Below are 13,597 nucleotides of genomic sequence, written 5' to 3'. Positions count from 1 at the left end.
CTGTGGGAGAAAACCGTTCACAGACGTACTGGTTAGTAGGTTAACTGGTCATTGTGAATTGCCCCGTGATTAGACTAGGGTTAAATCGGTGGGTTGCTGGGCGGCGCGGGTTGTTGCTTAAAGTATTTCCCGAAAGGTCACATTTCGGCAACCTGCTGATCCAAGGCTAAGGAAACGTATTTTCAGTGGGAATTCGGAATGATAATGGAAAGAATTCCATGCTTTGGAAGAGTGTTCAGAGTTAAGTGGCATTGTACAACATCTGTATCCCAGTGTTGTGTTGGATTCAAATAGACTTTACGCCAAGGTGCCCTACGACCACTGAGGCATCGCCAGTACGCCTAAAACTGAAAACGCAGCGGAGATGAAGTGATTTATCATTGGCATCACCTATCATGCTGGTACTCTTTACAACTACACCGTAACTCAAGTAGTCTGTGAGCAAACCAGTCTTCACTCCCCGCACGTAAGTACTGGCGCGGACACCAAGGACTTCCAACTCCGTGACGTTCTCTCTGCAGCCTAGCAACCCCTCTTTCTAGACGCGAAAGGGAGGCATATTTTTTTTTAAAAAATATCTGCAATTATTTGATGCTGCCTCTGAAATGTATTTCCATCAGAAATGACATCATATCTGACCGTACGCCTCGATCTGCCTCGGCTGGAAAACAAATCGGCCTGCGCCGGGTCACGTGGGAGGGGAGCGGACGCCGCTGATTGGCGGGGAGGTAGGGATTGCGTCACAAAGTGGCCTGCCCCCCCCCTCCCCGATGGTCTGGCGGAGGCCGATCAGCTGTTCAGTAACATTCTAAAATCTGATACACTCCGTGGGACGGGCCGGGGTGGGGGTGAAATAACAGATGGCGGAGCAGAGTGGCTGGGGGAGCCTTTCTTCCAAGAAGAACACCATTCCTCCTCTCTCCCCCCTAAATTAAACCAGCTGGCTGCACTTCTTTCTGTTGAATTACATAGTTCTACCTCACTTCAACTGCCGGCGAGGTGTTTTTTTTTTGTTGTTGTTGTGTCTTGTTCTTTTTGTTGTTTGCCGTGTGTTTTTTCATGGTGCAGTCTGCAGATACTTGGCAACTAGAAGAAGGCAGGTAAGCCTTACTTGGAATTAACCCCCACCCCTCAAAACCCCCTCACCCCTGGTATTGTGACATATTTCCTTGTGTGTGTAAGGTCAGTTGTTTTACTCTCTCTCTCATTGTAACTACTTGTGTAACCGCTTTGTGCCACTTGAGGATGCGGCTGGTGAGAGGTATTTCATAATTTGTGCGGCTTTGGAGATTTTCACTTTTTTTGGTGTACTAATTTGTGCTAGGATTTTATTTCTACCTGAGATCATGTATAAAATATTTCGTAGTCACAGTATCCTACTTAGTATGATTGTCGTTGCTTGACCCCCATCCTCTTTCTCCGACTAAGCAAGAGAACTGTCTCCGTTCGCTATATAAATAGCTCGTTTTCCCACTAGCTCAGTATATTCATTTGAAATGTTTTTTGATGCATTGATGTACTTCAAAGTGTGACCTTGTTCCCAAATAATATAAATAACTACTATCCCCTATGGACTGTGTAACTCGGAAGCGGATTAACTGTACTAGTTATATTTATTCGTGTTGAGATTAAATTGGGAAGCAGTAATGTGAAGACCACAATCCAGAACCCTTTTCTCCCCGGATCTAAATATTTATATTATTTTTTCCCGTTTGCTTCAAGCCTGGATTGTTGTTCTATTGTTAAACAGCTGATTTTTGCCGGTATTGGCTAGTTGGGATTAGTCATTAAGGTGACGTGAAGGTTATTAACATAAAAACACAGCCGCACAATGACGTAATCCTCCTTAAAGGAGCCGACTCCTCTTTCTGTGGTTTCTGTAAACCCGGTTTGGAATCGCCTTGTATCTATTTGGCCGGGTTTGGAGTAACGATTCAATAGAGATAGGTGCATCTCCTTTCAAGACGCAGAGGGTAAATGTCCTTGTAGTTCATACAGTCTGGGATGATGTCAGCTGAGTGTCAGTTTTTGAAAGTTTTCTGCAATTATGTGCGAAGTTTTAAATTAAGAAAATTTTAAATGCCTTCTCGTCGATATTCCTCCATTGAATCAAATTGAACTGTTTTCCCTTTCCCCGCGCTTCCCATGGTGATTTTTTTAAAAAAACTGACTATAGCGTGCTATTCGGAGATGCTTTTGAGTGAAGTATTCAGACATTTACACAGTTAAAGATTGTGGATTTTGCCTTCCGCAGTGGCTATACCTGATGTGTTGATCCGTTCTGGTACTCGCCGTTAATGAATTTTTCTCTGAATAACGTGTGTAAGAAAGGGGATGCGTGACCTGAGGTGTTAATTGGTCCGCTGAACATGAGCATTAAACGAATTGAATTGTTCTCTCTCCCTCCCCTGCCCCAAGATTCTTCAAATTGTTTGTATGTCTAGTGACTAAATCTAGTCCTGTTGTAACATTATTTTATTTTAGCTCCGGCGCGGTAAGAAGCCCTTCCGGCCCAGCGAGCCCGCTCTCCCCAATTACACCCATGAGGCCAATTAACCTACTAACCCGTGAGACTCTGGAATGTGGGCTCGGCTCGGGCTTCATCAGTAATGCATTGAGGCTGATCAACAACCCCCACACCACTGCACCCAGGAAAACCACTCCTCCCCCGTCCTGAAGAAGGGTCTCAGCCCAAAACATCGAACCCTCCCCATAGATGCTGCCCGACCCGCTGAGTTCCTCCAGCATTTTGTGCGTGTTTGAGCCCCTCAGCACATTGCAACACCATCCCCCCCCCCACCACCACCATGCACTGCCGCCTCACTCTTACACTTCCCACGTAAACTGATAGTCGTGTTCCGATATGCTATCTAGAAGTTCCTCTTGCTGAGTGCCACTTCATCAATTCCTGTCAGTCGCCTTGTGTTCAGGTACAGTACTACTCCTGCACCTAGCATTCCCTAATTGTGCTTGCAATCGGTCTGTGTCTACAAGTTAATCTTATGTAAATCCGGCCGTTCTCCGTCACTGGTACATTGTGTTTTATTTTTATAGTGTTTTATGTTTGTGGTTCTTTATGTTGCATTTGATCCAGAGTAGGGATCGGTTTTTTTCTCCTTTACAGCTGTGTTGAAGAATGGCAATAAACAAAGTTGAATCTTGAGGATCCTGAATCCTGAGTTGTGGTTCTGTCCATACCTCGACCTGTCATGAAATGTGTTGTTTTGTGGCAGTACAGAGCTATAAATTACTATATATATATATGTATGTATATGTAATATATAATTTGTAGTAAATTAAACGAATGAGCAAAAATAGCTCATTGTCCATTCAGAAATCTGATGGCGGAGGGGAAGTCGTTCCCTCTGTGTGTGTGTGTGTGTGTGTGTGTGTGTGTGTGTGTGTGTGTCGGGCAGGCAGGTGCCACCTCTTTGGTAGTGATGAGTAAAGGACATGTCCTGGGTGATTGGGTCCTTAATGATGGGTGCCACCCTTTTGAAGCATCACCTTTTGGAGATGTACTTCAACAATCTTCCTAACAAGTATTGTTATGGGCATTTGGCATGTCTGTGTCTTCAGATTTGTAGATTCAATTGCCAGCTGCGTGTTTACCACTGTATAGTTCTGCAACTTGGCACTTTGAGTGCCGTGTTGAATAACTCGAGCCACGTTATTGCTTCACTTTTTTTCCTGAATCAAACACCCACTAGGATATTTGCTTCGGCACCTACTGGAATCTATTGCATTGGGTTTTGTGTCTTGAGTGGCGGTGGTATTCTTCAGTGTGAATGGGCTCGTGGAGTTTCAGGCTGTGAAGTGGAACACAATGTTTGTCTTTTCCTGAATTGTGTGCGATCTTGTAGGTCAGCCACAGGCTTTGCATCCAAAGTGCCCTACCATCCTTTTTATAATAATTATAAGACACAATATCCTTTAGAGATGCAGTGCATTATCTGGCCACCCACTTGCATGCGTGTCACTAATTAACCCACTAACTCGTACAACTTTGGAACGTGGGAGGAGACCAGAGCAGCTGGAGAAAACCTCCATGGTTACGGGAAACACGTACAAACTTGTTACAGACAACTGGTGCTGTAAGATTGCACTAACCAGTGCACAATATGCCGCCTTGGATTCGTATTGTAATCCTGATTGGATAAAAGTCATGTGGTGGGGTGAACCTGCAGATGCCACAAATCCGAAAAAAAAGAGTACTTGGAAGCTTTAGAGAGGGTGCAGAGGAGATCTACCAGGATGTTGTCTGAGTCAGAACATCTCATATGAGGAGAGATTGGGTGAGCTAGGGCTTCTCTCTAGCTCACTCAACCTGGTGTACAAGATGAGAGGAATAGATTGAGTGGATAGGCAGAGACTTTTACCCAGGGCAGAAATGGCTAATATGAGGGGCATGATTTTAAGGTGATGGGAGGAAAGTATAGAGACAAGTTCTTTTTACATAGTGGTGGGTGTGTAGAATGCCCTGGCAGGGGTGGTGGTAGAGGCAGGCTGTATCTAGAGATACTGGCCACGTGACAGATGCACTGCCACCTGGCTGGTCGGAGGACACACCACATGCCAATCAACATTTGGTCCCTCCCAACTAATCAATGCACACCTAAATTATTGGTCACCTTAATTGGATTATCTCGCCCAGCCCCATGCTCTAAGATGTGAGACTTGCCCTTGGCTAGCCATCTCTTGCAGACCACCTCATTGGAGGTAAGTGCATTGATTTGTGTTTGGGAAGGTCTATCGTTTGTCCTGGGAAGGGAGCCGCACTACCCAAGGTCAAGGGGGATAGCTGTTGTAGTGCTTTTCCCTCGTTCTTTGTGTAACTGTACCCTGTCCCCACACCGCTTCCTCTGTATTGTAGTTGCTTGTGTTGACCTGACTTCCCCTTGTAAATAAATTCCTTATTATTAAAACTGAGTGTGTCCAGGCCTCTACTGTTGAGACTCAAAGAATCAGTTATTTTCCATCACAACATTTGGTGCTGCAGAGCTGGGTCTCATAGGTTTAGGCTGAACACAAGCACAGGGTATAGTGTTCTGGAATAAGGGGAAGAAAGCCAGTGCAGGCTCCCAGGATAAGATCCCCGGGTGGGCTGATGAAAGGGAGGGATTTGAGAGTCTGGCCAGCATGCTGGCAGACCACGGAAAACCAGTGACTGGTCTGAGCAGTTAGAGCCCTGTGGAGAGAAGCTGGGCCATCATGTGGTCTCCCTCCTGAAAGAATCAGGGTTCCCCAAAGCCAAGGGGAGTCGAAGGGGTGCCTTCTGGTTGTTTGCGTCCCTGCTGAGACGCCAGGTTAGAATTACTGATCACCCGCAGCACGTGTGTGGTCGGAAGGACAGGGAAATTGAAGATCTCAGTCAGTGTTGTTGCACGCTGAAGGAAGCAGCACAGGCTGCCCAGGCCCGAGTCAATGACCTTGAAGTTCGGGGAACTGAACTTGCCTGTTGCCTCATAAAACTTCAGCAGGCCAGGGCAGCCCGTCGGTCTGGCTGGCAGCCGGACCCATTAAAGATTCGAGCCTCAGTCCAGTGTGGCGACAAGCTGGATGCATGGCTGAGGGATGGGGACGAGGGGGTGCCCGAGGAACCAAGGTCCCACAACCACCCTTCTCCCCCGAGCTCCAACATACCCGACCCGTCACCACGTGGTCCCAGGTTCACCGCAGGGAGGAAGGGAACGAGGGGGAGACGGCCAGACCTTCCCCTAGTCATTCGGAGACCCGGGACTTCTCCCCCAAGGAGCTGACCCAGTTGGCGGATCGCTACTGCCAACGACCAGGTGAGCACCCCGCAGCCTGGCTGCCCCGGCTGTGGGACGAGGGGGGCCCCAACCTCAGCCTCTCCCATCAGGAGGCAAGTGCCCTGGGAAGCCTCTCTGACCAGCAGAGCATAAACAATGCGCTGTGGGCGCCACAAGCAGAAATCCGCGACGGCACAACCCTGTGGGATCGGGTATGACCGCGGTACGAGCTCGCTATCCCACACTTCTGGAGCGGGATCTGCACGGGCGCCCGCAATGGGGTACAGTCAGTGAGGGCACCCGGGTTATCAGGGAATGGGCACTGGTCAACGGCATCTATCAAGGTGCCTGCGACCATAACTTCCTTGAAAACACGAGTGACCGGTGCCCTAGCGGGATACTTGGTCACTACCGCACACCCCGATCTGAAGTCGGTAATCGTGCCCCTCATGGCACCAGCCAGCGGTAGGACCGTACGGGATGTCATCACCCTCCTGGAGGGATTAGAATATATGCAGAGGGGGGCACCTACGCAGGTCCGCAAGACCGAGACAAGGGCCCTAGACACTGTCCCTCTCAGATAAACACGCAGGCAGCTGTACACGGAATTGCTGCGTGCGAGGTGGATTGTAACCAGATAGGTGGCATCCCCACCCCCAGCCTATATGCCCTGTGGAAGGAGCATTGCAGGGGGAAGACTACTTACAAAAAGACCTCCTCCACCCGAGTTCCCACCCTCTGAGTTATTCCTCAGCCACTGAGTATACCTAACAAATGTTGGCGCAGACTCCGCAATGCGCACACTTCTAACTTTTCCATTGGTCACAGCAACTGTCAGCGAAACTGGTACCCGGGTGCCCCAGTGACCATTGCCGATGATGCCGCTAAGCTGGGAGCTCCCTGGACCCTGAACGGGACCCACTCGATCTGCGGCCACCGCGCCCACCCGTGGCTCCCCACGAGCTGGTATGGCTGCTGCTTTCCAGCTTATGTGGTGTCCTTCATCCACCCCCTGAATGACCTTGGGGAGCATCCGGTGTACAGCGGCCACCAGGACAAGAGGGCCATTACAGAGGCAGAGAGGTTCTGGATGATAGCCTTTCCCAGTTTTGGGGGAATTCTGGATGGCGTGGTTCAAAGGGCTGTATTCCCGTGCTGTTTCTCAATAAACAAACATGCCATCTCCATAGATCAAGATTGAACAGGTTTGATCATCAGGCATGGGAGCAAAATTGATAGATAGATAGATACTTTATTCATCCCCAAGGGGAAATTCAACATTTTTCTAGTGTCCCATACGCTTATTGTAGCAAAACTAATTACATAGAGTATTTAACTCAGTATAAATATGATATGCATCTAAAATCACCCTCCCAAAAAGCATTAATAAATAGCTTTTAAAAAGTTCATCGCATCTGCTCCACCATTGAGGTTGTGTCCTGCAGCTGGAATTGGTTGGGATCCAGCTGATGTGGCAACTGCTTTTTCTTTTTAAAAAATAAAAGTAGACAATTTATTGAATTACAAAAAATTATAAGACCATATGATAAGAGAAGAATTAGGCCATTCAGTCAATTGAGTCTGCTCCACCATTCCATGGCTAATTTAATATCCCTCATAACCGCATTCTTCCGTAACCTTTAGTACCCTTACTACTCAAGAACTTTTCAACTTCTGCTGTGGCAATGAATTTGCTATGGTCTGACCAAAGAAATTCTTCCTCATCTCCGTTTAAAAAGGGATGTGCTTCTTCTCTGAGGCTGTGCCCTGCAACTGGTTGGGACACAGCTAACTTTATGGCAATTGTTCTCAAAATAAAAAGTCATGAATATTTTCTTGAATTCTAATTTACTGTAGTTTCAGATGAAGTAGATTAGACTGTGAAAGGGAGTTGGGTTTCTGACTGTGACTATACAAGTTGAACTTCCCCACCTTGGCTGGAAACGTGTCAAATATTGCAAGGGTTAGATAGCAGATGTGGAGAGGATGGTCCTATAATGGGGGAGTCTAGGACCAGAGGGCACAGCCTCAGAATAGAAGGATATCCCTTTGGAACAGAGATGAGGAGGAATTCCTTTGGCCAGATGGTGGTGAATCTGTGGAATTCGTTGCCATGGATGGCTGTGGAGGCAACATTGAATTTATTTTGAGCAGAGATCGATAGATTCTTGATTAGTAAGGGCATCAAAGTTTACAGAGAAAAGGCAGAAGAGTGCGGCTGAGAGGGATAATAACCTTGTGGGCTTATATGGGTGCTAGAGATTGATGTGGTTCCTTGAGTTGTTACTATAACGATCCTTGTTCCATGAAACAAATGATTTTCATATTGTAGTCTAATTAACCTATTTTCAGTGCATATTTTGACTACTCATTATTTAGCTGTAATTAGTGATGTCACATTTGAAGTATTTTTTAAAAAATGAGTCATTGCAATAACTTTGCCTATTGCATTGGAACGAAGTATGTGTGGGTCGATCCCTGCTGCTGGGTGGAATACCTGAACTATTTGTAGCTGTGCAGTTCCAAATGATGCAACCGCTTGCAAGTCGCAGTGGCTCAGAGCATCATGTAACATGACTTGGATCTTTCATCATCTGCTGAGTGTGTGAACTTGCATCTGTCCTTCATGTACCACAGAATGGTGTATTTTGTTAAAGGTGGATCAGTTGTCCCATTAGACTGTGGTTGCTGTGATTTGGTGAACCATAAGTATTCTCTTGGTGGTTCAAGGCTTCACTGTTCCATCATTCATTCTATGGGGTCTCTTGTGGGTGTCTTGTGAAGAGTATGAATTTCAGGTTGTATACTATATACATTCTCTAATTTTAAAGGATCCTAAATCTAAACAATTTGAATTGAAACAGTGATCGGACATCATCCAAATTATGAGGGGCATAGATTGGGTGAACGAGTACTGTCTTTTCCCAAGGGTTGGGGAATCTAGAACTCAGAAGCACAAGGTGAAGAGGGAGAGATTTAATAGCAACTTAAGAAGCAACTTTTTCCATCGAGAGTAAATGGTTCAGGTTTGTATATTAACATTTAAAAGACATCTGTACAGATAATTGGATAGGAGAGGTTTAGGGAGATGTGGGCTAAATCAGGGTTCCCAACATTTTTATGCCATGGGCCAATACTCTGAAGTGAGAGGTCAAACCCCCTGCTCTAAATCCACAGTGATTTTGATTAAAAGGTCTCAAACCGAAAAGTTGACTGTTTATTTCTCTCTATAGATGCTGCCTGACTTGTTGAGTTCCTCCAGCTATTTTTTGTGTTGCAATGAATCAAAATCAGGTTCATTATCACTAGCATGTTGTGAAATTTGTTGACTTCACAGCAGTACAATGCAGTACATTATACAGAATGAAAAATAAGTAAATCAATTACAGTAAGTGTGAATATTAAATAGATAAAAAATAGTGCAAAACAAATATACTTTTTTAAATGCGGTGTTCATGGGCTCAATGTCTATATAGGAATCAGATGGCAGAGGACAAGAAGCTCTTTGTGAATTTTTGAGTGTGTGCCTTCGGGCTCCTGTACCACCTTCCTGTCGGTAGCAATGAGAAGAGGGCATGACCTGAGTGATGAGGGTCCGCAATGGATGCCTCCTTTCTGAGGCATCGCTCCTTAAAGATTTCAATGCACAATGATTCTCAAGGTTGTATATGTACTGTGTCCTGAGGAACTTTGTTTCATTTGGCCATATACACGTGTATGGTTGTATGACAATAAACTGAGCTTAATTGTGCGTACTTTGAAATGTGAGCAAATGACACGAGCTTCAGTGTTCATTGTGGGCAGCACTGACCGTTTGGGCTGAAGGGCTTGTTTCGGTGTTGTATGACTCTGATGGTTTTCCAGTTATTAACCCTACAAGCATGTCCAGCCTGTCTGTCTGCTGTTGTGTTACACTGTCAGTTTAATTGCAGGAATGCTATATTTTGCTAAAGCCTTCACATCAGGTGAAGGCACTGTGTGTATGCATGCACGCACTGTGCTCTAATCCTGACAAGACTAATCAAAGCCCGGCAAACATAAATAGTCTGGAAATTGGAGACGGCCTAACCTGCTTTAATGTTTTGCACTGTTGACATCCTGTTTGCCTTGTTTTAAAACCTGCTGAAATCCTCACTTACTCCATTCTCCAGCATTGTTGGGTGCAGGCCCAGCACTCTGGGATTTGTCAAGAGCAGTACATTATGAAGGAGAATGGCAGATGGTGCAGTAAATTGCCCAGATAATGGGTGACAGCAGCAAAATCAAATACAAATGTCTAGGGTTTAGTTTGGTTCACGGAGGACGTAGTACGGCATGTATAGGAAAAGGCCCTTCAGCCCATTGTCCTGATGAGTCTCAGTTTGAAACAAGTGCTTATTCCTCTCCATAGATGCTGCGTGACTTGATGAGTTCCTGTGTGTGGCTGTGTAATTGAAAGCGAGTCTGGCCTCTTCTCCCTTTCCTATCCAGTTCCGAGAGGATCTTGACCTGAAACAGTTCCACTCCATAGATGCTGTCCGACTTGTGTGTGTTGTTCCAGTCCATAAAGCTGTCAAACTAATTAAAGTAGTACTTGACTAAATTAGTTGCATTTGTGAACACAATGTCCATATCCTTCCATTCTCTGTACATACATGTACTTATTTAAATCTCTTAAACACCCATATCGTTTTTGCCTCCACCACCACCCCTGACAGTGTAGTTCAGGCGCTTACCACGCTCTGTATTTTCAAAAAACTTTGCCTTGGTCATCTCATAAACTTGTCCCCTCTCTCCTGATAAACTTGCCCTCTAGTATTAGACATTTTTGACCCTGGGGAAAAGATTACAATTATCTATACCTGTCATAATTTAATAGTTCAAAGTAAATTTAGTATCAATGTACATGTATCACCATGTACAAACCTGAGATTCATTTTATTGCAGGCATACTCAATAAACCCAGAGTAGAATAATAAGACTTGTCATGCCAAAGCTCCTGAGGAAGTAGAGGTGCTGTTCTTTATTCATAATTGCACTTGTGTGCTGAGCCCAGGACTGGTCCTCTGAATAATAACACCAGTGAATTTTAAGTTGCTGATCCTTCAATGAGGATTGGGCCTGTGGTTTCCTCCTCTATCAGGTCTTCCCTCCTGTTACTTGAGAATTCGTGCAACCTTCTTGTTGCACAATTCCTCCAATCCGCTTATTCCCAGATAATCTCTTGCATCTCAGACAATGTGTTGACTACCCAACTTTAGGTGAAGGGTTGGTGTGGAGAATTGACAAAGTGGGAGGGACAACCAGTGAAATGTAGTTGTCAATTCATTCAAGGTTCTGTTGCCATTGGGAATAAAAACTTGAAAGCAGAACATTTAACTTCTGCAGTTGAATCGAAGTGTGAGATTGGATCAGTGTAGGAGTTATTTCTTAACTCTTTGCGTTTTTCAAAAAAATAACTTAATATTCACAGAAATTCTTCAAAGGGCAGCTAACCTATAACATTTGAAAGCAGGTTTGGCTTTATTTGTCACATACTTTGAAACGACACAGTGAAATGAGTTGTTTGCTTCGGATAAAGTTAGTAAGGTTTGTGCTGTGGCCGGCCTGCAAGAGTTGCCACAAACACAGTATCCCCACACCTCATAACCCTAACCGTACACCTTAGGGTATGTGGGATGAAACTGGAGGAAACCCACAGTTGTCGTGGTTTCTCGTGCCTCACAAATGACCAGGAAACGCAGAAGATGCTTCAAGAAGGGTTAAACTTTAATTTGCAAATCAAAGCTGAGACAGTCAGTGAGCTAGTTGCTGATTGCCCACCAATCCTTATAGCGATCTCCTGGTTTAATCGGTCTATAGGTGCATATCACAAGTACATCTGCCACTATTGTTTCTACCTATTGACTTAATCATGTTCTAATCTACATCTCTCAGCTACCTCTTATCAACACACCATTGTCTTCTACAGTCAATTGGATACATGCATAGCAAATATCAAGTTCAAACTACATAATCTACATCAAGGCTGACTACATAGTTTTGGTTACACAGCAAACAAGTTCAAAGCAAAACATCTCTTGGCTACCTCTCATTACCACACCATTGTCTTCTACATTCAATTGGATACATGCATAGCAAATAGCAAGTCTTAGCTACCTCTCATTAACAGATATTAACACATCATTGTCTTCTACAGTCCTAGCATTTCATCTTGGGTACATGCTTAGCAAACTGACTACATAGTTTTGGTTACAGAGCAAGTAATACAAGTTTTATACTCCATAATATTTTTATACTCCCAATACTGTCTCAGCACACTTTCTCTTTCGATGGAGAGACAGCCTGTCAGTCCTCGGTGCAGAAGATTGTAACATTGGAACAGCGAGTTGGTGGTCTCCACTCTCGTTGCAGGGGTGACCTCTCTCCCCTCCCACTGGAGAGTGGGAGCATGTTTGAGATGCAAGCTGCTGATTTGTGGACTGTAGATTTGATGGACTTTTGGTGCTTTTGCTTGTGTGGTGGGTGGTGCGGGGGGTGTTGGTGCTTGTGCAAAATGATGGGGGGGGCTTCAGGGTTTTGGGTTTTTTGTTTCATGGATATCTGTGAAGTGGACGAATTTCAGGTTGTATACTGTGATATTAAATGTACCTTGTCACCTTGGAGACAGCAACAGAATTGAACACGGATCTTAGTTGTCTCTAAAGTGTTGCATTAACTGCTACGCTACCGTGTCACCCTTGTGTATGTCTAATATAGAAATTCTTTGTGCTTTTGACTTCCATTACATGTTGGGTTGATTATAACCTTAAATGCTTGATTCATGAATAATAACCTCTTGAGGAATAGTATAACACAAAACAATACTTAAATTGGTAAGAAGATCAGGTAACCAAGGTAATTCCTAATCCTCTTGCACACCACTGCTGAAGGGAGATAATCGAAAGGTTTGCTGGCTAGAGTGGAGGAGATGTGGAATAATTTTAAGAACACTTGTGTAACCAATGAGAGAAGTTGGGGTAATGGGATCCTAACCTTTCAAAGAAGTATTTAAAAAAAAAATCTTGGGAGGACAGTATCAGCAGACTTGATGTTGGCTGAGATTTAAGAGGATTACCTTGGGACTGATGTCTGAATTCTCTTCAATGTACTGAGTTATTTTGGACTCTTTATCTCAGTATTTTTTAAGCACTTAATAGTTACAACCCCTGCTTGCTTTCAAATGTTGATAGTGTATCAGGAAACAGTAGAGGTTGTTGCAGGAGAAGAGGCTTTGAAGACAATGTACACTGGCCATTTTATTAGGTAGACTTGTATAAGTTGTAAATCCAAATACCTAATGAGCAGCAACAATGCATGAAGCATGCAAACATGGTCAGGAGGTTTATTTGTTTAAACCAAACATCAGAAAGGGGAAGAAAGGTGATCTAAGTGGCTTTGACCATGGTGCCAGATGGGCTGGTTTGAGTATCACAGAAACTGCTGATCTTCTGGGATTTTTACTCACAACAGAATCGATTTTACAGAAAATGAAATAAAAATTAAAAAAAAATCCTAGGAGTGGCAGTTCAGGGGGCAAAAATGCCTTGTTAATGGGAGAGGTCAGAGGAGAATGGCCAGACTGGTTCAAGCTGACAGGAGGGAAACAGTAACTCAACAAGGTGTTACAACAGTGGTGTGCAGAAGAGCATCTCTGAATGCACAACATGTCAAACCTTGAAGTGACTTTGACTGTGAAATGATAAGTGCGAGATGGGGTGGTCTGAGGTAAATACTGAAAGCGAGTTGTAGAGTCCTTGAAAGTGAGTCAGTTCAGTGCTTGGGGTGAGTGAAATTACCCACACCAGGAGGGTTGAAGGTTAATA

At 44.6% G+C, this 13,597-nt stretch overlaps 1 protein-coding gene across 4 annotated transcripts in view; it reads left to right on the top strand.

The window, feature by feature from the left end:
- The first annotated feature begins 763 nt into the window (after window positions 1-763).
- LOC132399926 (tumor protein p53-inducible nuclear protein 1) overlaps window positions 764-13,597 on the top strand; it is a 52,731-nt gene continuing 39,897 nt past the window's right edge. The window contains exon 1 of one of the 4 annotated variants that reach the window (XM_059980874.1): window positions 764-1,100. The gene's annotated coding sequence lies outside the window, so the exon portion shown is untranslated. The remainder of the gene's footprint in view (window positions 1,101-13,597) is intronic. The other 3 variants (XM_059980873.1, XM_059980871.1, XM_059980870.1) reach the window with 3 other exon arrangements.

Source organism: Hypanus sabinus, chromosome 9 (genome assembly GCF_030144855.1).
Source record: "Hypanus sabinus isolate sHypSab1 chromosome 9, sHypSab1.hap1, whole genome shotgun sequence".
In the NCBI taxonomy this organism is placed as follows: Eukaryota; Metazoa; Chordata; class Chondrichthyes; order Myliobatiformes; family Dasyatidae; genus Hypanus; species Hypanus sabinus.
This window is presented reverse-complemented; position numbering and strand designations above follow the sequence as displayed.